The 23,384-nt window shown below is 36.1% G+C and overlaps 1 pseudogene; it reads left to right on the plus strand.

Annotated features, from left to right (window-relative positions):
• The window catches only part of LOC124973742 (cyclin-dependent kinase 17-like), a 127,133-nt pseudogene that overhangs the window by 36,541 nt on the left and 67,208 nt on the right, over positions 1–23,384 (plus strand).

Raw genomic sequence — 23,384 nt, forward strand, 5'->3', positions numbered from 1 at the left:
AGAGTACTAGAGTGTATTACCCCTTTTTGAATCACAGCTAATTTTGAAACTGAGTAGGAATTGCTAAATGTAAAGTATCCAGGAGGTATGTGTTAAAAGTTGATTGAGTTACTTTTATAATGGGTAATTTGCCAGTGTATGCAGCCCCATTCTCTCTGACACCTGAGATTTTACGTAAAGCCACCAAGTCTAATGCCATGTTTAAAGGTGCTGACACAGGTCAGATTGTTTTTTAAGGGAGTAAGTGCCTGTGTTTGATTGACATACTGGAATTTTGTAATCAAACTATAAGATTCAGTAGTATAGAGGATATGTCTTTTTAGGCTGCTTTCTCTCATAAATGAACTATTACTATGAAAACAAAATTTTGTTATATTTATAATATTTATTTTCATAGATACTGTTGACAAAAATGATAGATGCCTCACATTGAACAATGGATTAAAATTGAGAAAACAACTCAAAATGGAAAAGGCATTGTCCTTAAAATGATATAATTTCATGTTTTTTTTTTTCTTTTACTATTCTAGACCAGTTGCTTTTCTACTAAACATAGCTTATGCTAATGTCGGGGTCTTAAGCCCCCTTGCTCTTCTCAACCAGGGACAAGGAAAGGGAGCCCTCCCCAACAAGGTCAGACCAGAAAAGGTAGGGCCAACTGACCACTGGCACCCAGCCCTCCAGGCAGAGGACAATCAGAGAAATCAGGGAGACCAGTCACAGCAGAAACTCATTTATTGAAGAAATCACACAGCTTTTATGTAGGGTGGAGGCTAGGCAGGGATCAATCAGCTTAAAGGTCAGCAAGGCACTGGGGGGGATGTTCTTGCAGGCAAGAGTCCCAGAGGACAATATGGCAAGCATGAGCTGATCATGTTCCCAATACTGTTGTTAGCCAAACCCTGATTGTATTCCAATTTATAGTCATTAACTTTTGAAACCGCCTTTGAGGCCTTGATCTTGCTCACTCCCCAGGGAGTAAGGAGTCAGTCTGAGTTAGTTAGCATGTCATTAGTCCCAACAATGCTAATACCAAAGTATATCTTGATTTCTGTAAGACTAATTTTACTTATTTGCTTTTGTAGTTGTTTATATACCAAATTCTATGTGGATTAACTTATTGACACAGAAGAACGGTGTTGCATCGATACTTGAAACCACAGAACCTTCTCATTAATGAAAATGAAATTTAAAGCTAGCAGAGTTTGGTATGGAATAAATAATATTTATAAATTCCTCCAGGTGGTTAGGTATAAAAGAACAACCATTGTCACAAGGTGTTATCACTTTCTTATGAGTTTGGAAATTTTCTCTGAACTCTCTGAACAATATTTGGCAGAATTTTGTGGGTGGTTTGCATTGATTGTTAGCAAAAATACTAAAAGGCAAGGGTTCCCAGGTATAGCCATGGACCCCAGGTTTCTGATACCCTTTCAGGGAGTGTCCAGAGGTAAAAATATATTTTCAGAAGTGTACTAAACATTATTTGCTTTTTTCCCCTGTGTTAATATTTGCACTGTTGATCCAGAAGCAATAACAATAAAACTACTCTTTCCTGGTATACAATCAGGAAGTGCCACCAAAGTATATAATGGTATTCTTCACCACTGCACATTCTTAGAGAAAAAGTATCCATTACACTTAAAATATTTTGCCAAGCAATAAAATGCATTGATTTTATTAAATTTCCATCCTTGAGTGAATGAATAGTATTTTTGTGTTGTATATGCATGCTGAAATGGGAATTATATAAAAACATATGGACTTCACACAGAAATACTACAGTTATCACAAGGAAAGGTTTTGGGTGATTATTTGACTACAAGGTGAACTAGACCCTACCCTCCTTTTTCTTAAGGAATATCAATTATTCTAGAAAAAATGACCAACATACAAGGTGTGGTTATCCAGACTTAGATATTTGGCAGATTTTTCTTGAAATTAATGAATTAAGCTTGTCCCTTCAAGGAAACCAATTGTAGGTATTTCTAACCAATACTAAAATTTGGGTTTACAAATACAAATTAGATTTTGAAATTTTGGATCTGTTGCTTTAAATTTAATATCTTCCCACTACGTAGAAACTTTTCTGATGTGGTCAGTTGTGATATTAACAAAAATAAAGTCTTTTTTAAATTTTTAATAAATATATAAAAATTTCAATCTACAACTCAAGAATAAATATTTTATCCAGTTATCAGCACCTCATATTATAGAATCATGTATGCTAAAATATTCATTTAAAGTGCAAGACAGACCAGTGAATTTTCACAAAAGTATGAATAGTGTATGGATATAATTTAAGTTACAATATAACCTTGAAAAAAGAACTTAATCTAATTCTAATATATCAAAGAACACTATCTACAAAAATTATATAAAATAATATTAAAATATTTCTCCTCTTTCCAACTTCATATCTGTGAGATTTGATTTTCTTCATATAGTTATATATATTATGATATGTCGTGATATGGAGTAAAGCAACCTTTCACAACAGATAGAAAGCAAAAGCAAATATAGAATACAGTTGTCTTCTATCAAAATAGACTCTAAACAGTTTGTTAAAATGTTCAAAAACTATTCTTAACTATTTTTTTGGAAAAAATTCATAAAATTATTATTTATACTAACATGAGATGAGTTTTTAATGCATAACTAAATATTTTAATTTTTGTCATATTTTATGGTAAACATCAGCAGTAATTTATATAAGTAAATACTTGGGGTCCTTAATAATTTTTAAGAACTTGAAATGAGTTTCAAACCCAAGAATTTAAAACCCACCTCTGAAATGGTGTTCCTTTAATATGCTTGCCACCATGAGTGCATTTATTATGTGCTTAGTAATTTAAGTGGTAGTTATTTACTTATACTATCTTAGGTAATCTGATTTTAAGAGATTTGAAAGTAAAACAAAATTAGATGTTCTTTTTGTTTTGAGTACATTGATTCTACTAGAGGAAGAAAAATAATTGTAGATTAGCTTTGAAAATTTTGTTACTTTCTGAATACTTTGATAGAACTTTGTTTTTAAAAATCCATGCAGTTTTACAAAACTGAATTTTTAATTTTTCACAAATTATTACAATAGTTTCACTTTTGGAAAAATTTACTAAATTGTATAAGTATGAGTATTTCAGGTTATTACTCAATAATGGATTAAAAATTTACTCTTTAAATGGTGAATTTGTCTTTGGCAATTTGTGTACTTCTACTCAGTTAGTATCTTGCTATTTGTTTGAAGTGTAAATTACTATTGATATTTCCTTCCTTAAAAAGGAAATGAGTGGGTCACCTATGTTTAAACAAAAAATTACAAGTTATTTACATATGCTTGCATAGATTATACATTTTAAAACAGTTTATATTGTTATTTCCCTTTTAATTGTTCCCACCCCTCCTCTCTTTGTCAAACTGCGTTTACAGCTCTTTGACATAATTGCAAAATGAATGGCTATGACAGAGAAATATTCATGAGAATTTGAAATGCAAAAGGAATGTCAAGGACCATCAAAAATCCCCTTTTATCTGGGAATACTCTGAGTGCTTTAAATTTCACCTCTATCTTCTTTAAGGTTAGCAAAGAAATTTTGTCTTCTCACAGATCAGTAAGAAATTCTAATTACTGCCAGATGCATTTCGTGCATGCCTGCAATCCCAGTGGTTTGGGAGACAGAGACAGAATGATTGCAAATGCAAGAACAGCCTCAGCAAGGTAGTGAAGCCCTTAAACAATTTAACAAGACCCTGACTTAAAATAATAGCTCAGTTGTGAAGTGTACCTGGGTTAAATTTTCAGTACCAAAAAAAGAAGAAAAGAAAAAATAAAACAGAGAGAAAAAATAAATTCTGATTTTCCATGGGATAATATAATCAACTTTGTTGCTTTGGTTATTTATTTTATTACATAGTAAATACACTTGGGGTTTCAAGGAAGTGAGGGTCAATTCAGTTTGAGTCTTTATACTGTAAGTTGTTCTTGATCCTTCTGAAAATTCTACCCCTTTTTTATGACCAGTAAAAATCAGAGGTCTAGGAATTACAATATAGTCATTTTCATTAATGATAAAAATTGGCTTGTGTAGAATTGATACCGCCATTTACCGGTGACAAGTTCTGCTCCTTCTAATGTTGAAGTTTGAACACTAGAGAAGCATGCCATGGGAAGCATATTAAGCAGGTTTTATTTAAAACTAATAATACAGACTTCTCCCTGGAGGGAGAAGGGGGCCATGGCTGATGTTCTAAAGTCCCAAGAAATTAGCACATCCTACATCTTTTATAGGTTCAGGTCTCTTTTGTTCTCCAGTTCTCTCCCCTCTTATCTCTCCTTCCTGCCTAGTGACTAGGTCTGGTTTTGCAGGTGAGATGCAAAAAGTGAGAAGTGGATGGGGCAGGGGGAGGGCCAAAGTGATTCAGCCAGGCAAGGGTCCAGGGAGCATTAATTAGCAGCTCCTTGCATGCAGTCCCTGATAAGGGCAGGTAAATTTGGTAATCAATGAGCTCTGGAGATCCTTAACATTTCATTCTCCCAGGGGCTGTCTCCAACTTCCAGAGGCAGATGGCCTTCATGGCCTTCATTTCCTGGATTTGACCTGATCCCCTATTTTTACACTAACTGCATGTGCCCAATTCTGGATTCAGAATCATGCGACAATTAGTTGAGTTTGAGAGATTGTATATTTCATTTCATACCAATACCAAAATTCTGATTGTAGACCAGGAGCCTATTTGGACAAACATGCTTGTTCATGATCTTCTCAGGAGCAGGAGAGTAAAGTATTGGGGGAACTACACCTGGCAACTTGCAAAGCTATAGGATAAGCCAATTTATAGCTCTGTATTTAACCTCCTTACAACTCAGTCTTAGCATCTGAAAGATAAATCAGAAAGCTATCTTCCATCATATTAATTACCAAAAATTATAGAAAATAATTTGTTTTACTTATTTCTCAAAGTTGCAAGATTAATAGTAAAATTGATAATAAATAAAATGGTGTCAGCATCATTCCAGTTACTCTTAGCCATGATTTAACTTTCTGGTATTGCTTATGCAATTTTTATCCAATTTAATAAAGAAGTGATTTAAGTTTTTTGATGTTTTATATTTTAATCAGATATATAAAATTATGTGTCATAAAGTTATATGTAATAGTAATCTCAGCCTAAAAAAGTTCTCTTGTTTGAAATAAAATATATGATAAAAATAAATTTATTTTCTTAATCTACCTTTCTAAATTACTCTTTCATCAATGATCAGGATTTAGAGGCTTAGAGATGATAATAACTCTAGTGCTAATGACAGATAAAATTGGGAACTCTAGTCTTCATTTCTGGGTAATCAGTGTATTCCATATTAAATTGACAAAGGAATGTCAAATGTTTTGCATCATTTACAGCAATTAGTAATACTCAAAAGCAATGAGGTCTCTCTTAGTCTAAACTTATCCATGTAACAAGAAGAGTACAAAATACAGTGTAATTTCTATTCCATGGAAAACTTTTCTGAATGGATTTGTGCAAGGAAATTATCAGTAAAACTCAACTGGATTGTAGGCTAATGTCTTCAGGATATTTAATAAAAAAGTGGTATAGCAAGTAAATGTTAGAATTAGGTTAAAGGTGATAAAAGCTTTTAACCGTGGCAAGTAAAATTGTGTATCTCAGTGTCACTGACCTATTTTGGGTTAATTTAATTTCAGCTGGAAAATAATTTTGGCACTATGACTTATGGACAAAAGTAAAACATCTTTAACTTAGATTAAGATAAACTAAACATCTACCCTTTATACCATGTACATACAGCACATAAAAGTAAGTAAAAATTTGTGGTCTTAGAATTATTGTGCTTAGATTAATTATGTAATGATATGCTGACACAAGACAAGATGTAGTCAACAGAATTCATAAAACCAATTTTGTTGAAGCTTCAAGAAGCCATGGAGTAGCCATCTCAGTATCCCTGTGAATGGAGTCATGGCGAGGATAGGGACTAAGAAATCCTATATATTATTAATGGATTTCAGTATATTAATTCTTTGTTTTCTTTTCCCTACTAAGGATTAGCCAGATTCATATCAGTTCCCACAAGATTTACTCAAGTGATATTGTCACACTATGGTATTGGCCACCTGATGTGCTTCTTGGTTCTGCAGAGTACTCAACACAGATTGACAAGTGGTAAATATATACAGATACAAAATTACTACATTTATAATTTTTTGTTATTTTAAAGAGCCAAAGAATAAGCAAATAATAAGAATTCTGGCATGGTATCAAGATTATCTATGTTTAAATATCAATTTCATCATCCAAATCACTGGCCTATGCCTTAGATTCCACATTTAAGAAAATGGGAATATTTAACAATAGCTACTTTAATATTATGTACATAATGCTAAGGTCAAATTAATTAAAATGTAAACAAAAACTCAGAAAAGTACTGATTAACACAGTAATTGAAAGCAAAATTATTTTATCATTATTTAATATTCATCAAATTCTACCAGTTTTAAATTGTTCTAAAAACAATAATCAAAATACCATAACCAGAAAAAGTAAGCTCTGACAAAAGTTTAGAACAACACTTATATATAATAAGTAACTTATAAATAGTTGCTGTCAATTACTGAAATTATGTCATCTAGTGAAATAAAAGATAGTTTTAGGGACCTGATTCCTCTGGGAGAGGTTACTGAATATGGTGTGTTCTCCAGTGTCAAAACTGGGAGCAGGGCCCTACAGTCCAAGGTGTGAAGAAAGGGGGTGTGAATGTGGGGGAGAGGTTGCTGTGCATATTTAAGCATAAAAGGGCAATTTGTAAATCTAATTGAGTTAAACTATTTTATGTATAAACTGGACTGAACAAATCTCTTTCCTTCTTGAGAAGAGGTAGCTGTAACATTTTATATTCAAATGTTTGTTCTTTGCAAACTGAATAATTTCCTACTCTACCTACAAGAATGCATTATAAAATGTGAGGCTTGCAGTTCTCTGTGACCCTTTCTAGATACTCTAGAGGTACTGAATCTGTCAGTCTGGGTCTCCAGTTTTCTATTATTTTCTCCTGCCTCTCCTCACTTACATGCACACCAGTCTTCCTGTATTAGACATAGATGAAGACATTTTTGAACTCATCCTGAAAGCCAGAAATAGGTCAGCCTAGAAGTGAGATTGGGTAGACTAGTAACCTCTGTCACCAAATCTGGCAGTTCACATTCTCCTTTATAAAAAAAAGTAGCCTAAATGAAGAACAATGGTTCATGTTTTTTTCTTCTTCATCACTTCTCCCTTCTCAGTACAGAGCAGTTGATAGAATTTAAGATTCAAATGATCAAGGGACCATTTTTCAAACCCATTCTACTCTCTTGAATTCAACCTCAATAATTATATGTACTTCTTCATATATCTGTATTTAAAGTGTTTTTTGATGTGCCATATTTAAGGGTAGGTAACAAGATTCATTTCCAAACTTGTTTCCATATGGAAAAAGTAATGTTTGGGTCATTCCAAGTAAATCAAAGAAAACTAACATACTGCCTCTAAACACCTCTCATCACAAAGTATTTATTAAACAAAAATAATATCACAGTAAAAATGATACATATATGAAAGTGAATGAAGATTTATAATCACAGATAAGATATGTACAGGGACCAATGTTCAGGTTGTATAGTTCTAAAAAACTTCAGCCATAGCACTTTAACATTGATCAAGCAAACATTAAAATAATTTGGTGAGTTTGCTTCCCTTTGGTGCCTATTTTTACTAAAATACTTATTTTAAGAACACACACAGCCTGAGGCACTGCTCTGAGAGTTATTCTCAATTTCTACAGTTGTCCATGCATAGAGCATTTTGATCTAACAGAAATTTCATTATCTCATTTCTAGTAAGTGGATCTAGAGTGTAGTTAAAGTATTTTGAGGAAGAATTATACAAAGAATAAGATTTCTGTTCATTTGAATATTTCAAATCAGCATTTAATTTTTTATAAAAATTAAACTTTTAGTTAAAATTCTTGCCCATTGGCTTATTTTAGTTTATAAGAATCTTGCATTTTGTATGTGTTCTTTTATTCTATAATTTTTTTAAAAAAATTAGTTGTCAATGGACCTCTCTTTTATTTATTTATATGTGGTACTGAACCCAGTGCCTCATACATGCTAGGAAAATGTTCTACTCCCCTACTGAATTATATACTGAGTTATAACCACAGTTCTTATCCTACATTTTTAATGATATTTCTTTTCCTAACAGTTTTGGACCAGTAGTTATTTACACCTAGGCCTTGTGAAAATGAAATTGGAAAGACCATTACTGTTCTACCTTCAATGAGTTCAGTGGCCCAAAACAATTCTCAGCTTCTTCTGCAAACCTGTCCTGATCAATAAACTGGAGGAAGAAAGCATTCTCAAAGGCCCATTTCACCTTCTAGCTCACACATTTCACTTTCAGTAATTTCCAGTTCCCTGAACCAGCTCATTTTATTTTAGTAAAGATGTACCCTTTATGAGAGAGTACCAGTAGTGTCTGTTTGTGGATTTTGGAGCCATTCCCATTACTTTGCAGATACAGCATACTGGAGTTGTTTAGTTGTATTTTTCCTAAAATTTTTTTGTCTCCACACAAGAGAGAGAAGCTTGATTCCAATTGAAAACTGTAAATTTCTAACTAAACCTAATTTTAGTTTCTGAAAATTCAAGTAATATGTTTTTGTAAAGTTCACTTTTTAGCCTTTTCATAATTCCTGCCATTTAAAGCCTGGTTTGGATCAGCTATTTAGTCACATTTCAAGTTTGTTTCTGTTACTTATTAGTTAAAAGATTACAGTTAACATAATCTTCAATGGGCACTTTCTAGTTCATTTATCTACTTTGGAACATTCCTGCTTTATGTATAGGTTTGGTGCCACTGTAATGGTGCCTCATGATTTTTTTTTAACAGAACAGAAAATATTTTATCACTATTCTAAACTATACTACACAAAAGAATCTCTTCGTTGTATCTGCAGGTATTTCCACAGAGATGTGATTCCTGAAGAATTTTTGCCAAGTTTTCTTCCAATGTTACAATCAATTTAGTAAAATATAAAGCAGTTTATCATGTCTCAGTTTCCACAAGCAATGCCTTCATTACCTAGTTTGATATTTGTATTATATTACATTTTTTGATCCATCAAAAATTATGACTATCCTCAAATAAGTCCTACAAAATCACTTCTTTGTTTTTTGAGTTCATCACCAGTGAGCTTTCAAAATATTAGATTTTTAAATGTTAATTATTGTTCCAGGTATTTAGAGAAACCCATCTCCTACTGAAAAAGTGAATATATCATGTGGGTGTCATTTTTCTATAGGAAGAATCAGGGCTAATCTTTTGAAATAATATGCTCAACTGGGAAGTGCAGCAGTCTGGATGCTATGGGCTGCTGACTATCCATTTCAGATTTTTGTTAGGGAGGTGAAAAAATATGAATATCTAAGTGGCTTCAAAGTTTAAAAATGCTTTTGAGAACATTTTCTTTTTTAAATGTTTATTGTCTAAATATGGCTTACTTTACTCTTATAAAAATGTTAATTGGATATTACATTTATTAATTTTAATTCAAAAGAGATTATAAGGCAATTCTTATACAATTGAAAAGCTAAAAGGAAAAAGCGATATGAATATGCTTCTATATTTTGCCTATTGTAAAAAATAATGAAATTTTACTAGAGAGATCTTTGGTAGTAATTTTTGTCTTTCAAATATTTTTCTTAATACTAAAGTTATACAAATATTTTACATAAAGTTGAATGTAAAGGAATGTACAGCTGGTTATAGTGTGTATACAAGCACAATTCAACACATGCCAGATTTAAAGAGAAAAAAGGCTCACATTCTTATTAGTTCCACTGAAAACATTAAGAAAAGTTCTTCACTGTCAACAGTGTCCAATGCTTAAGAGCTAAGAGCATATAAAAAACAAAAACATTAAGATTCACTTAATTCAAAATGGATTTTTATATATACTTGATTATATAAAAAGTTTTTAAATGCCAACAAAAATGTAGACTATTCATGTTATGAAAATTGGAACCAAATGGACTGATATTTTCACAATGTCCTTCTTTGACACAGGTAAACTAGCTCAGGGGGACAAACTTAATCAGTCAATGAGCCTTTCATTTCAGCCAGACTGCATCAGAAATATTGAGAGGTAAAAGAAAACAATCCTGGAGAATCAGCTCTTTCCAGACATGATTGGCACTGACATGTGACTGTCAAGCAGTGAGGGAAACTGCAGGGGGCAAAAATTTTAAAGTAATTATATCAAATTTCCTGGGGAAAAAATGGGGTTCCTTACATTCCCTAACAGACCACAGTAATTTTGTTCTCTTTTCATCACTGTAATGGATCCATTGTCAATCCATTTTATAGAATGATTTATAGATGACAATTGAAGGATTACTTATAGCAAAGAAGAATAAAGCACATATAATGTACTTAATTGTTCTACATGACAGGCTAGTAGAAAAAAGTACATAATTTAGATGCTACTAAAGCATATTCAAATACTCTTTTTAAAAGGTTCTAGGCTATCTAGGACAGCTGATCTGCTTTAAATATTGAGGAAAAACTTTGTCAGACTCTTTATAAATCCATAATTTCTAATACTATATTTTGGAATTTGTCATCAGTTTTCCAGAGCACTACAAAGATGTTTCTCAGTAAACTAAAAATGAGGATTGTTATCTTAAAATATTTAGAAGAAATATCTTCTTTAGAGTTGAAAATGTATTTTTAAAATATTTTTATTAGTTCTACTTAGTTACACATGATAGAATGCATTTGTTTCATTGTGCACAAAGTTTGTTTGTTTTTTTTTGTTTTAGTTGTCAATGCACATTTATTTGTTTATATGTGGTACTGAAAATTGAACACAGTGCCCCACACATGCTATACAAGCCCTCTACAACTGAGCTCTAAACCCAGCTCCTGAAAAAATATTTTCATTGATAAATAATATCAAATTTATTAGAAAGATGACTCATATAAAAAAACTTAGTGTAGAGATAATTTCTGTATTGCTAGCAACTAAGATGATAAATAACAAGATAAAAAAGTGTACATTTTAGTGACAAGTTTCAGTTATGAAGCAAATCCATCATCTGTGCTCCCAACTGAACAAGCTGAAGTAAAGGCCTCCTGTTAATACCTGACTGCACCTAGATGTTTTATTGCCTAGGATCATATATGTCAAAATGATTTCCTATACTGTCTTGTAGCTTAATTCCTATTTAGTCCAGAATAAGTTTAAATATTAAACTTCAGCACTAAATATCAAACTATAAAGCCTGACACCTGTTAGAAGTACAATAAATATCTGTAGAACAGGTAAATATACTTTTGCACTGTTCAGACTATTTCAGTAAATTAGTTTTATATGTGCTTTTTTGCTTATCAAGTGTTGTCATTTCAATTGATATCTAGGGGCTACACAAGAGCAGGGAGTTAAATTTCTGATTACATAATGGTCACAGCTAATAAGTAGCAACACCTAGTTTTAAGCCATGACTAAAATTTATTTGTACTAAATTGCCCAACTTCTTACTTTGGAAGGAGTTAGGGGCTGTTTTAATTACTGGTTCAATTTATTCAGTGGTTTTTGGTATATTTAAGGTTCTTTTTCTTTTCTGGTGCTTTAAATTTTTAATTTTTTCTAAAATGTTATCTACTTCAACTGTGTTTTCAAATTCTTCACCTATAATTTATGCTCATTTTTTATGCTCCTAACCACTATTCCCTTTGACTTGGAGTGAACAATGGAGGAGAGCAGGCCTTATATTTTTTGTTGGGGGCTATGCCATGTGGACTACACCAAGATGGTGCCTGGCAGCCAGCCAGAAGTTGTTTTGGTCACATCAGCAGTGAGGAGGTTAATTAACATAAGCACACTCAGGTGGTTTGTCATTGGCATATTCAATTAAGTCCATGCATACAATACATGCACATGTGTTCTTGATTGCTCCTGATCATGCCTGCTCATTTTGACCTTTACCATATTGAGCAACTGGCTCCTAGGCTGATCTCAACTGGCATGGTCTTGCCCTCCACCTCCTGGAGGGAATATAAGCAGGCAGTAGGTAGAAGGAAAAAAGAAGCAGCTAGCAGAAAGAAGCAGCTAGCAGAGAGAAGCAGTTAGCAGAGAGAAGAAGCTAGCAGAGAGAAGAAGCAGCTAGCAGAAAGAAGAAGCAGCTAGCAGAGAGAAGAAGCAGCTCAGATCACAGTACATGGGATGCACCACAAAGAAGCACCTCAGATAGCACCTAGTTCACAGGATGCGGGATCTACCTCTAAGAAGAAGTAGCAGAACTCTAAGAAGAAATAGACCTCTGATAAGCATAACAAGTCTCTCTTTCTCTAAAACTTCCTCTAAAGGCAAAGTCTCTCTTCCTCTAAGCAAAGTCTCTCTTCCTCTCAAAGAAGCCTCTCTTCCTCTGAAAAAGCAAGCAAGCAAGGAAGCAGCACAGTAATAGAAGTAGTTTATTTCCAATCCACCTCTGATAAATACCCACACAATTGTTGCTGCAGGCAGTAACAAATATCCACGGGATGGTTGCCATGGGCAGTGGCAAATGGTGGCCCATATGGGGAGAGGGAAATCATATGGGGAGAGGGAAATTGGCAACAAGCATACGGGGAGAAAGGAAATCGTACGGGGAAAAAAGGAAATCAGAATGGTGGGAAAAGTAAACTGAGGAGCCTCACAGGAATAGGGCAAGAGAAAATTCAAAGTCCACCTCTCGGAATAGGTATGGCAAGGAAAGTAGGAATCTCGCAGGAGTCTCTGGCCAGAACAGTTTAAGGGATAGTAGGAAAGGCCACAAAGGACAAGACAGTGAAGTGCAAAAATGCATGTGTTTTCTGTGGTTTCTGTGTTTGTCTAATTCAAGTTAATGGAAGGCTGTCCTGAGAGACAGCAAAAAAGTTTTAATGGAAGGCTCCCCTAGTGAAGGAACATAACAGAAGACTGTTCTGAGAGACAGCAAAAAAGGTTTAACAGAAGGCTCCCCTAGTGAGGGAATGTAACAGAAGGCTGTCCTGAGAGACAGCAAAAGGACATCCTTTAGTAAATAAATATGTTTCTCCAGAATGGGTGTATTTTGTATTGTTTGTGTGTTTGTACTACTGTTAGTGTGGCCTTTGTTCAGTATAAGATGGGTTCAGAAATATCATGAAATCAGTCTGAAAGAATAATTCAAAAAGGAGGTGTGAAAAATATATTACAAGGAGAAGTGCTGGAAGAGATTAAAGAGGAAGTTAGCTGGGGTAGCCAAAAACAGGAAAGTTCTGGGAGGAAGGAAACACTGGGGAGGAATTGAAAAAAATAAGGAAACCACTACACGATCATATGTTCATACTCTAGCAGACATGAGCCCAGGATATATAGAGAAAAAGCTGCTCAATGTGCCACAAGGGGATCTTCATAAACAGGATCTAATAGCAACAGAAAAGAACTATTAAAGAGAACAAAGTGAGGAATAATTGTGTGCTAGTGACTTAGAAAACAATTACACAGAAAGTTTAAGAACAAGTGAAAAAGGTAGGAGAAAGCTCAATCTGATATGAAGAACCCCCAAATTCATGGAACCTGCCTGTAAAAATTTTAAAGAGGCAGTTATGACTGATTGGAAACAGTTATGCAAAACAGTGTTATCTGGAGGACAATATCTGAATTGGAGAGCTCAGTGGCAGAAAATAGCTGTTGAAACTGCTTGCTGAAATGCAATAGCAAGGTTTCCTGGTAGGAATGTTGAATAAGAGAAGGCCAATATGCTTCAATAGATACTCAAAATCAATAAGATCCTGGAGTGTATGCACAGATATATACAGTGGCAAAGAGACAATGCCCTAACAAAAGACAAGAGATAACTACAGTAAAATCTGTTACACCTTGTGCCCCAGGTCTTTGCCCAAAATGCAGAAAAGGAAAACATTGGGCTAACGAGTGCAGATTAGTTATTGATGTTGAGGGCAAGATGTTACCAAATCATTTAAGAAATGGGCACAGGGCTCTTTGACTCAGGGCTCACAAATGTTTGGATCCTTAGAGGGGAACGGTGTTAGATCACAAATTCAGATGGTTCCTTGACACAATCCTTTCCTATGGCCTTGAATGTTTCTTCTAATGATCCTGCTGCAGTAGTTACTCACCAAGATACTATTATTCAGATTACATCTCAAAAATCTGCTCAGTTGGTGGAAATGGAAGCAGCTGCCATAGCCCTTGTAGAGTTTAAGGAGTAACAAATCTTTTTGCTTATAGTGATTGCATCACTCGAGTGATTCCCAAATTAGAATTGGTTGGACCCATAGTCCCTCATAAGCTGATTTAGCCACTCAGATGGTTTGTATCTTTTTCTCAGTAAAGCAAATTGCTTATTTTCATCCTGTGTAACTCACTTTCTAATCCATCATTTGGTGCCTCACTTTTAAGGAGGATCTATAAGTAAAGGGAAGTGCACTGATCAAAAGGTTAATGGAACTAGTTCTGAAATATGTAGAGAGGGTGAAACAATTATTTTTTCATATACTCCTGTGTGCCTAGCTCTTCCTTTTCTTTTTGTGACTTTTAATGAGAACTTCTCTAGACAGTTATTTTCACAGATCGCACAACAATGGACAGACAGATTTGATGAGCTAGTAACAAGGCTTTGACAACAAATCCTTACCAAGAACACCACTAAGGTGGAAGTCAAACCAGGAGGATTTATCACGGGAGCATTAGACAAACTAACACAATTTGGCACCAAATTTGGGGGACTCTTAAGTCCCACACTAATAAGATTGGGTATGCTTGTGTTAATTTTATTCTACATCTACAAACGCCTCAAAGCCAGTCAACAGGCTTATAATGTGATCATAAAACAGGCCATGGCCACCCTTGGAGCAGGGAAATTTCCCAGTATATGGCTTAGCATGCTGGATCAGTAGTCAAAGATGGATAACCATGGGAAAACACTGTACCAACCTAAGACAGAAGGGTCAACTCTGCCTTGGTATCCTTTGATGATGAGTAAGGACAGGATGTTGATTCCTGGAACCTAAGACAGACACAATCCCTGCTATGATCACCCACCACCCGCGGGGACAATCACAATGCATACACTCTTCTTGATCACAGGAACCAAAAGGACTTTATTCCACAAGTCTCAGACTTATATTGAGAACATCAGCCTGTCAGAGAGTAGACAACCAGGAAAGTCAGCCTATCAAGGAACAGTCTCCAGGCAGATACCAGGATTGCCTCATGTACAACAGCCAACCAGAGTTACTTCCTAAAACTTGTATATGAGTGCAACTATGTCTGGCAAGCTGCCAGGTGCCATCTTAGAGATCAGGCCACGGTGCAGCTCTGGGGCCCTCAGAGCCCGCCCCTGACATCTCCCCATTATTCTTTAAATAAAGAAAAGATGACTTGGGACCATGCCTGTCTTAGGTTGTCCATGGCAAATTACATCCTTACCCGTCATTGGAATTCTGACCTCCAGGCGTCAGAACCCTGTCTTAGGTTGGTATGCATTTCCACGGATCTTACCTGTCTTTGACTACTGGTTCAGCATGCTTAGCCATACTTGGGGGGATGTGCCTGTCTCAATGGCTGTCAAAGTCTGTACTATAGCCCTTTCATGACATCGGGCATCTTGGCGAGCTCTGATTTGACTGTGTATAACATAGGCTATCCCTAAGCAGATAATAATCAGAACAGTTACTGTTCCAGCCCACTGTTTTGTCAATCCCAGGACTTTAGATAACAAAGAGAACATCTTGGATACCGATGCAACTTGAACCCTGGTGGCATTGACTCTGAGTATTTCAGCTCATAGCTGACTGGTTAAATTATCAAATGTAGATGACCAATTACCAGTAAGGTAGACAGAGAGATTTTTAGATAACATAACCACAGAGCTAAGGTTATTATAAGCAATAGGGGTGACACACACTGCTCTTAAAGGATAAACACATCCCAGTCCCAAAAGTTCTTGTAAGATATCCACTTGTTCTTGTAGTAAGTCCACTCTTTGATTTACAAGGAGTATGCCTGCTTTTAGATGTTGGTTTAGGGTCTCTTTAGTCTGTAAGGCTGCAGCTGTATTTCGGCCAAGTGATTGTTGTTGCTGTCTGTATGGTTGTGTCAATGCTGCTGCTGTGGTTGCAGTTGCCACTGCAGAGACTGCTACTGTGGTGACCACAGCCGCTGTGATGCCAAAATCTCTCCTGTTTCTTGATAGTAACACTGACAATTTCGCATCTGTAACAGAGACTGGGACTGGTAGGAAGGTAGGAACACACATTAAGACTGCCAGCGGGAACCTAGAAGCATTCCAACATTGAGAGAGATAGCATAAATCTGAAGTACAATTGAGAGAAGCAGTTGTTTCATTAAAAAGGGGGAAACACACAAACTGGGGTAGGTGGAAAGGTACATAATTGAACTGTTCTTCCTAAGAGACTAAAAAGAGGTTGTAATTTAGTTCAAGGGGGGAAAGGCTACGAGCATCATGGTCATCAGGAGTATGTTCAGCATCTTCATTTTGTTGGTCTGAGTTACTTGTTGGTAGCATTGGCACTGGTCGAGTTAGTCACTCAGGAACCCAGATAGGTGATGTTTTATCCTGTGGAAACACACAAACCGAGTTGCGACTCCAGTAAAGCACCAGGTCCGGGCCATTCCATTGTCCTTTAAGAACATCCTTCCATTTTACCATCGCTCTATCATATTGTTTATGATTGCCATGTCTCTCAGTGGCAGAGTGACCCTCATTATCCAGAGTTAAAAAATTTAAAATAAAGAGGCAAAGAGAAAGTTTATCTTTAGGGGAACTGAAGGTCTCCCCTATTCCCCCTTTTTGTTTATAAAGAGTATTTTTGAGGGAGAGATGTGCACGTTCAACAATACCTTGTCCTTATGGGTTATAAGGTATACCTGTGGTTATGTTATTTCAAATTTAGTGAGAAATTGGTTCTTACCAAATTTAGTTTTTAAAGAAAAATTTAGACACTATAGCGTAGTACAATACTCTAACAGTTGCTTAACCATAATTGTATAAACCCCTATTTTTAAGACTAATTGTTCTAAAGAATAAAACTTAATAGACACAAAGTTAAGAGTAAATTAGTGTTTCTAAAAATCCTTGTTATTTTACCATGTCATTTTACCATATAGATTAAACTTTGGTTTATATTAGAACATTAGTATTTCACCTTAGGAAAAACCTTAAATAGCTTTAAATGTTTCACATACATACAACCAACTTAGTTACATGCAAACTTGTTGAAACTTGCCCTTTACTTACATAGACTTTCTTAGCACTTACTTAGACCCTCATTTATTTCATCACACAAGCACTTTCTTACCCAGAAACATTTCCTTTTCCCTTTTACTAAATATATTTCCATACCCAGAACCCTTATTTTCTCTTTCCTGTTGACCCCTTTTTGTTCACATTCTGAAACAACTCTTATGAAATTTCTGAATTTAAAAAATTACTCTATTTTAATAAGATTAAATATTTTGTTGTTTATAGTACTCTAATTGAAACACAGTTGAAACTTTTAGAACCCTTTGTATATAGAATTATACCTATTAAGACATAACTCTTAGTAACCTTGTTTTTAGTTTAGTGATGACACAAAACAATTTTTTCTACAAACACATTTGAGTAATCCCATGCATGTCAACTCTAATTCACTTATTTTGTAAAAACCAAGATATCAGACAAGTGTCGTGAACAGTATTTGCCATCTTTTTCTTCTTGAAGGAAAGTAGTTTGACCACCTAGAGACTTGCAAGTTATTTTCAAGACATTTTACTTCTATTAGTTTACCCAATTTAAATTGAACCTTTTTAAATCATGTGAATTAAAAGTATTTGAATTCATTTTTAAATTTTAATTTTAGGAGCGCTCAGTTTTGATACAGACAAAACATGACATCAGACAGCATGACATACACATAACACAAAATCAAAGGCCTTGAAACTTTATAGGTGAATCTCCATTGCAATGTAACAGATGTTCAAAAACTCTAGTTGAATAAAAAAAATAGAACTGATCAAAAAAGTCATGAGCTTAAAATAATGTAGAATTCAAAAAAACAAGAGACATGGAAAAATGATACGGCCGTTAATTACTTTAGTAAAGCACCATAAAATTTACTTTTGCTGGAGTTCAGGTAAGACTTTTTGCTTTTTTTGTGGGGGGGGGTTTGAGACCAGTCTCCTACTGAGCCTTCAGGCTTTCTCTATTTACATTTCAATGTAGCCTTGACTGAGATTTGGATCTGAAAGGGGCTAAAATGTTCCAGCAGAAACTTGATGCCTAGGGCATTTTAACCCTTAATCCTGGTTAGGTAATCAATTCAGGTTTGGATGCAGAAAATTATGAAACAATTATCTCCCAATACTTGTGGGGCCTGGGGCTACTATATCATACTCCTTACTAGGACATTCCACTGATGGTTGGGCTGGTTACTCCCTCCCCACCGGCATACATGGGATCTCATGGCAGGAGGACTAGGTGGGCTGGACCGAGGAATGGAAGTAGAAACAGCTGATTCAAAGTTGGAGAAGGAGGAGGGATTAAGAGGGGGAGAAGAAGGAGGCATTTGAGTTTGCAGGAAGAGCAGAGAAGCACAAGAAAGAAGAGACTTGAAGATAAGGAATCCCTTTCCATCTGCCCACTCGCTCAGAGAAGCTGTGTGCCAATATCTTTGGTAGCCACAATCCACCTTCCCATGGAGCCATCTTTCATCCCTGCACAGGCCAATTTGTGATTGGTAGTCATTCCTTCCAAAACTAACATTTTAACATTTATCAGGAGGGCCATAAAGGGAGGGGGGAGGTTAGAGTCTTTGAGTTCTTGCCCAGTATCATAAAATGGCCACCGGGAAGATTTCCCACCATCCGGAAGGAGGAGGGCGAGGGCTTTCATTGGAGTCTGATGTGGCCCCAGAATACAAGATGGCAGCAATGAGTCTCCCCGGGGTGGTAGTGGGCCCTCCCTATGTGTATAGGCTGGCTGCCCTCGTGGTTCTTCAACCTTGGGAGGAGCGAATGGAGATGGATTGGGCTCCTCATTAAAGGTCTCCCAATGTTGTTTACTATGTGGCAAGTTTCTGGAAGGAGATGCAACAGGAGGAGCCGACGGTTCTTTAGGTGGTGGCTCTTTGGGGAGAAACTTGGAACCCCCTTTGGGAGGTCCTGGAGAGAAGCAGGCCTTAAGGGCGGATAACGTAGGGCAGACTCCTAATGGGGGACCCTCCCCTAAACTGATTTCCCTCTTCCTAACAAGTTGTTCTACACAATCCCATGTGGACCACTCAAAAAGATTAGTGGTGGGAAGTCAAGAGGCCACCCAAGTAAAGGTGTCCCAGGCTTTTTCCACCTGTGTATCAGACCACTCAAGGCCGCTACTCTTCAGCATGAGTCTAAGAGTTGAGAGCACAGGGTCACCATGTGTGGTGTGTGTTTGCTCCATCTTTTCTTTAGTAGATCCTGTGATAGCAAGATTTTTGTTCTACATAGTAAATCCTCCTCTTCATCTGAACTATCCTCACACCCAGTTTCATTTTCCTTGTCTGTCTCTGATCTTATTGATGCCCTTTCTGATGCTTTAGACCGTTCCTCTTTTATTTCCTCCAAAACCTCTTCCCCTTGTTTTATGGCCTCTCTGTATTTGGTATGAGGAGTATCTAAACACCCTCTAACTAACATCCATATGGCCATGGTTCCCAGGGGTAATGGTTTTACTCTCTCTCACTCTCAAATCCTCCCCTAGAAGCTCCCATTGAGGGATATTCAGTAATCCCTCATCCAAGAACCATGGCACAATATCTTCCACTGTGCATAAAATGTTTCGGGCTGTTTTAGTTTCAAGAGGAATTCCATTGGCCTGGAGCAAATCCTTTAAGGGACCTTCCATGTGCACTCGTGACAATTCAGTGCCCATATTTCTCTATTAAGTTAACAGAATGCAAAGCACTTTAACTAGCAAAACAAAAGTGAAAACACTAACACTCAATCTCCGTCACTTATCCTGCGAACTTTAACTCGTTGCTTATCCCGCGAACTTTAACTCGTCGCTTATCCTGCGAACTTTAACTTGGCCAGACTGTACTTTACTTTCCCTGTATTTACCTGATCAGTTCCTTCTTTGTAACTCGAGTTCCGGGTTTCGGTACCACTTACGATCGCCCACCGCCCGCGTGGAAAATCACAACGCGTATGCTCTTCTTGATCACAGGAACCAAAAGGACTTTATTCCACAAGTCTCAGACTTATATTGAGAACATCAGCCTATCAGAGAGTAGACAACCAGGAAAGTCAGCCTATCAAGGAACAGTCTCCAGGCAGATACCAGGATTGCCTCATGTACAACAGCCAACCAGAGTTACTTCCTAAAACTTGTATATGAGTGCAACTATGTCTGGCAAGCTGCCAGGTGCCATCTTAGAGATCAGGCCACGGTGCAGCTCTGGGGCCCTCAGAGCCCACCCCTGACACCCTGCCAGCTTTCTTTTCATTTCATATAAGGAAAGGGGAATTGTTGGGGGCTATGCCATGCCGACTACACCAAGATGATGCCTGGCAGCCAGCCAGAAGTTGTTTTGGTCGCATCGGCAGTGAGGAGGTTAATTAACATAAGCACACTCAGGTGATTTGTCATTGACTGTATTCAATTAAGTCCATGCATACAATGCATGCACATGTGTTCTGGAGTGCTCCTGATCGTGCCTGCTCATTTTGACCTTTACCATGATTGGGCAGCTGGAGGGAGTAACCAACCCAACCATCAGTGGCATATCCCAATACACAGTATAATATAGCAGCCCCATTCCCCACAAGTGGTGGGAGATAATTGTTTCACAATTTTCTGCATCCAAACCTGAATTGATTACTAAACAGAAAAAAAGTTTAAAATGCCCTAGGCATCAAGTTTCTGCTAGAACATTTTAGCCCCTTTCAGATCCAGATCTCAGTTAAGGCTTACATTGAAATGTAAATGGAGGAAACCAGAATGCTCAGTAGGAAACCAGTCTCAAACCCAAGGCAAAATGTGTCCTTTTTAAATTTCTCCTGGGCTGCAACTCAGAATACTTTTTTCTCTCCCTTTCACCTCTTCTCTCTTTCTCATTTTCTCATGCTATAATTAACAACCATTATAATTTTTCTTCTAGGACTTTTGTTTTTCTTAAATGCTATATTTTTGAGATCACAATTTTGATCCTTCATACCTAGGTTAATAATTTTTGATCAGTTATTTTTATCCAATTCTGGAATTATTTTTGAACATCTGTTACATTGCAATGGAGATAAGCATTACAAGGCCTTTGCTTTTGTGTTAAATATAAGTATGCATAAAAATTAAAATTTTAAAAATCGGTTCAAATAGTTTTAATTCACGTGATTTAAAAAGGTTCAATTTATATTGGTTAAACTAATTGAAGTAAAATGTCTTTAAAATTAACTCACAAGGCTCTAGGTGGTCAAACTAAAAAAAGTTGATGTTTATAAAATGTCTAACATCAACTTTTCTAGGACTTTTCTTCAACACGAAAGAGATGGCAAATACTTTTTACACTTCTCTGATATCTTATTATTTTTACACTTGTCTGATATATTTTTTTATAAAAAGATGAGTGAATTAAAGTTGACATGTAGGGAATTACTCAAATGTGTTTGTTAGAGACATCTGATTAACTTACAAAGTTATTCCATGGGGTAACATACTTAAACATTATTCTTTGTATATTAAATGTGTTCATATTTTCCAGGTATACAAGCCTTTAAAGTAGAAAATTTATCAAGCTGCTATTCTACAAATTAACTTGTCTGTAATGGTAAACCTATAATTTATTGTTCTATTATAGGGCCTGTCATCAATAGGGTATATGTAAAATTTGTTAAATGTATTTCTAAAAGTTATTGAGAGGCTGATTTGTTAAAAGGTTAAGCATGAAAATATTTTACCACTTTGTCACACAAAAGGAAACTTAAAAGCTCTCTCAGCCTTTCTTTAATTCAGGTTTTAGATATAATGTTAAATTTTGTAAACTAATGTTCATATAAACTCAGGAGTCAATATATGTAAACTTCTTAAAATTACATATAGGAAAGAGTGTAATGCGCAGTAGAAAAATGGAACAACAGTGACGGAGTTTGGGGTCTCTGACCTCATGACTGTGGCATGCCTGGTGCCTGGGAGTGCCCTTGTGCAGGGGCACAAGATGCCTAACTGCTGTGGCAGTACATTGATCTCAGGCACACAGCTCTTGAGAAGAAAGGAATTCTTTTGCTAGATAACCAGTGTTTCATCAGCTCCCTTCTCTGTTTCCTGCCCACCTTACAGTAACTTTGGGACCTATCATTGCACATATAAAAAGATTGCTGACATAACCCTTTAGATCTATCAGAGAATAAAGCTAAAAGCCCCACTTTACCTGAGATAAGACTCTACTTTACAACCCTGCTGAGCATTAGAATGACTCCAAAGTAAGCCAGACATTAACTCATTTAAACTTGTGTTCAAAAGTTTGATGTTTGTTGTAAAGATTACTGTAATCTTAAACAGGGGATATAATAAATAACTCAGCAAAAATTCAAGATAGCTATTGCACAAACTGAATGTTTTACTGTTGGTGATTCCATTTTGTATTTTCCTTGTAAACTCTAATTATTGCCTGATCAATATTTTGCAGAAGTACTGCTTCAAGAGTGAACACCGTAAATTAACTTAGAATAGTAAGTCATCAACTATAGGACAGATAATGTAAACCCCAATTAGATAAAAGGGGGTAAATAACTGTAAAGTCATAGACATTGAAGTTAAAGTCCAGTACTCTTACTTTATGACTGGTGAGACTGACTTGCTTGATGGTTAAGATCAAACTTAATGATTGAGATTGAACACAGAGGTTAAGAAAAGTCCATATTTGGGTCTTGCCCTCAAAGTCAGCCTGAACCCAGGGAACAAGAGGACTTCTCTAAAGAGGTTTGCAACTCTGGGTCACACAACCTCCTGATCAAGGAGATTGATGAGGCCACTAGAGGAAAAGCCACTCAGTGCATCTGCTGCAGAAGAGGGTCAAGGAAAAAGGGAGACATTTCTAGTGCTTTCAACGGAAGCCACCTCATCGTGGAGACCCTGCCTAATCAATGGCACTAATGGAGCTAAGAAGCTGCTCTTAAGTTCTTTTTGAGTGACCCCTGTGGGAACTCAGCTGACTCTTTAACAGACAGAAACAGGTCACTTTGACGAGCTTGATCTTAAACACCTAGCAAAATAGCTAAAACCAAAATATAGCCATTCTTAGACATTTAGAAGAAGTAATACTTA

This window comes from Sciurus carolinensis, unplaced genomic scaffold (genome assembly GCF_902686445.1).
Source record: "Sciurus carolinensis unplaced genomic scaffold, mSciCar1.2, whole genome shotgun sequence".
Classification (NCBI taxonomy): domain Eukaryota; kingdom Metazoa; phylum Chordata; class Mammalia; order Rodentia; family Sciuridae; genus Sciurus; species Sciurus carolinensis.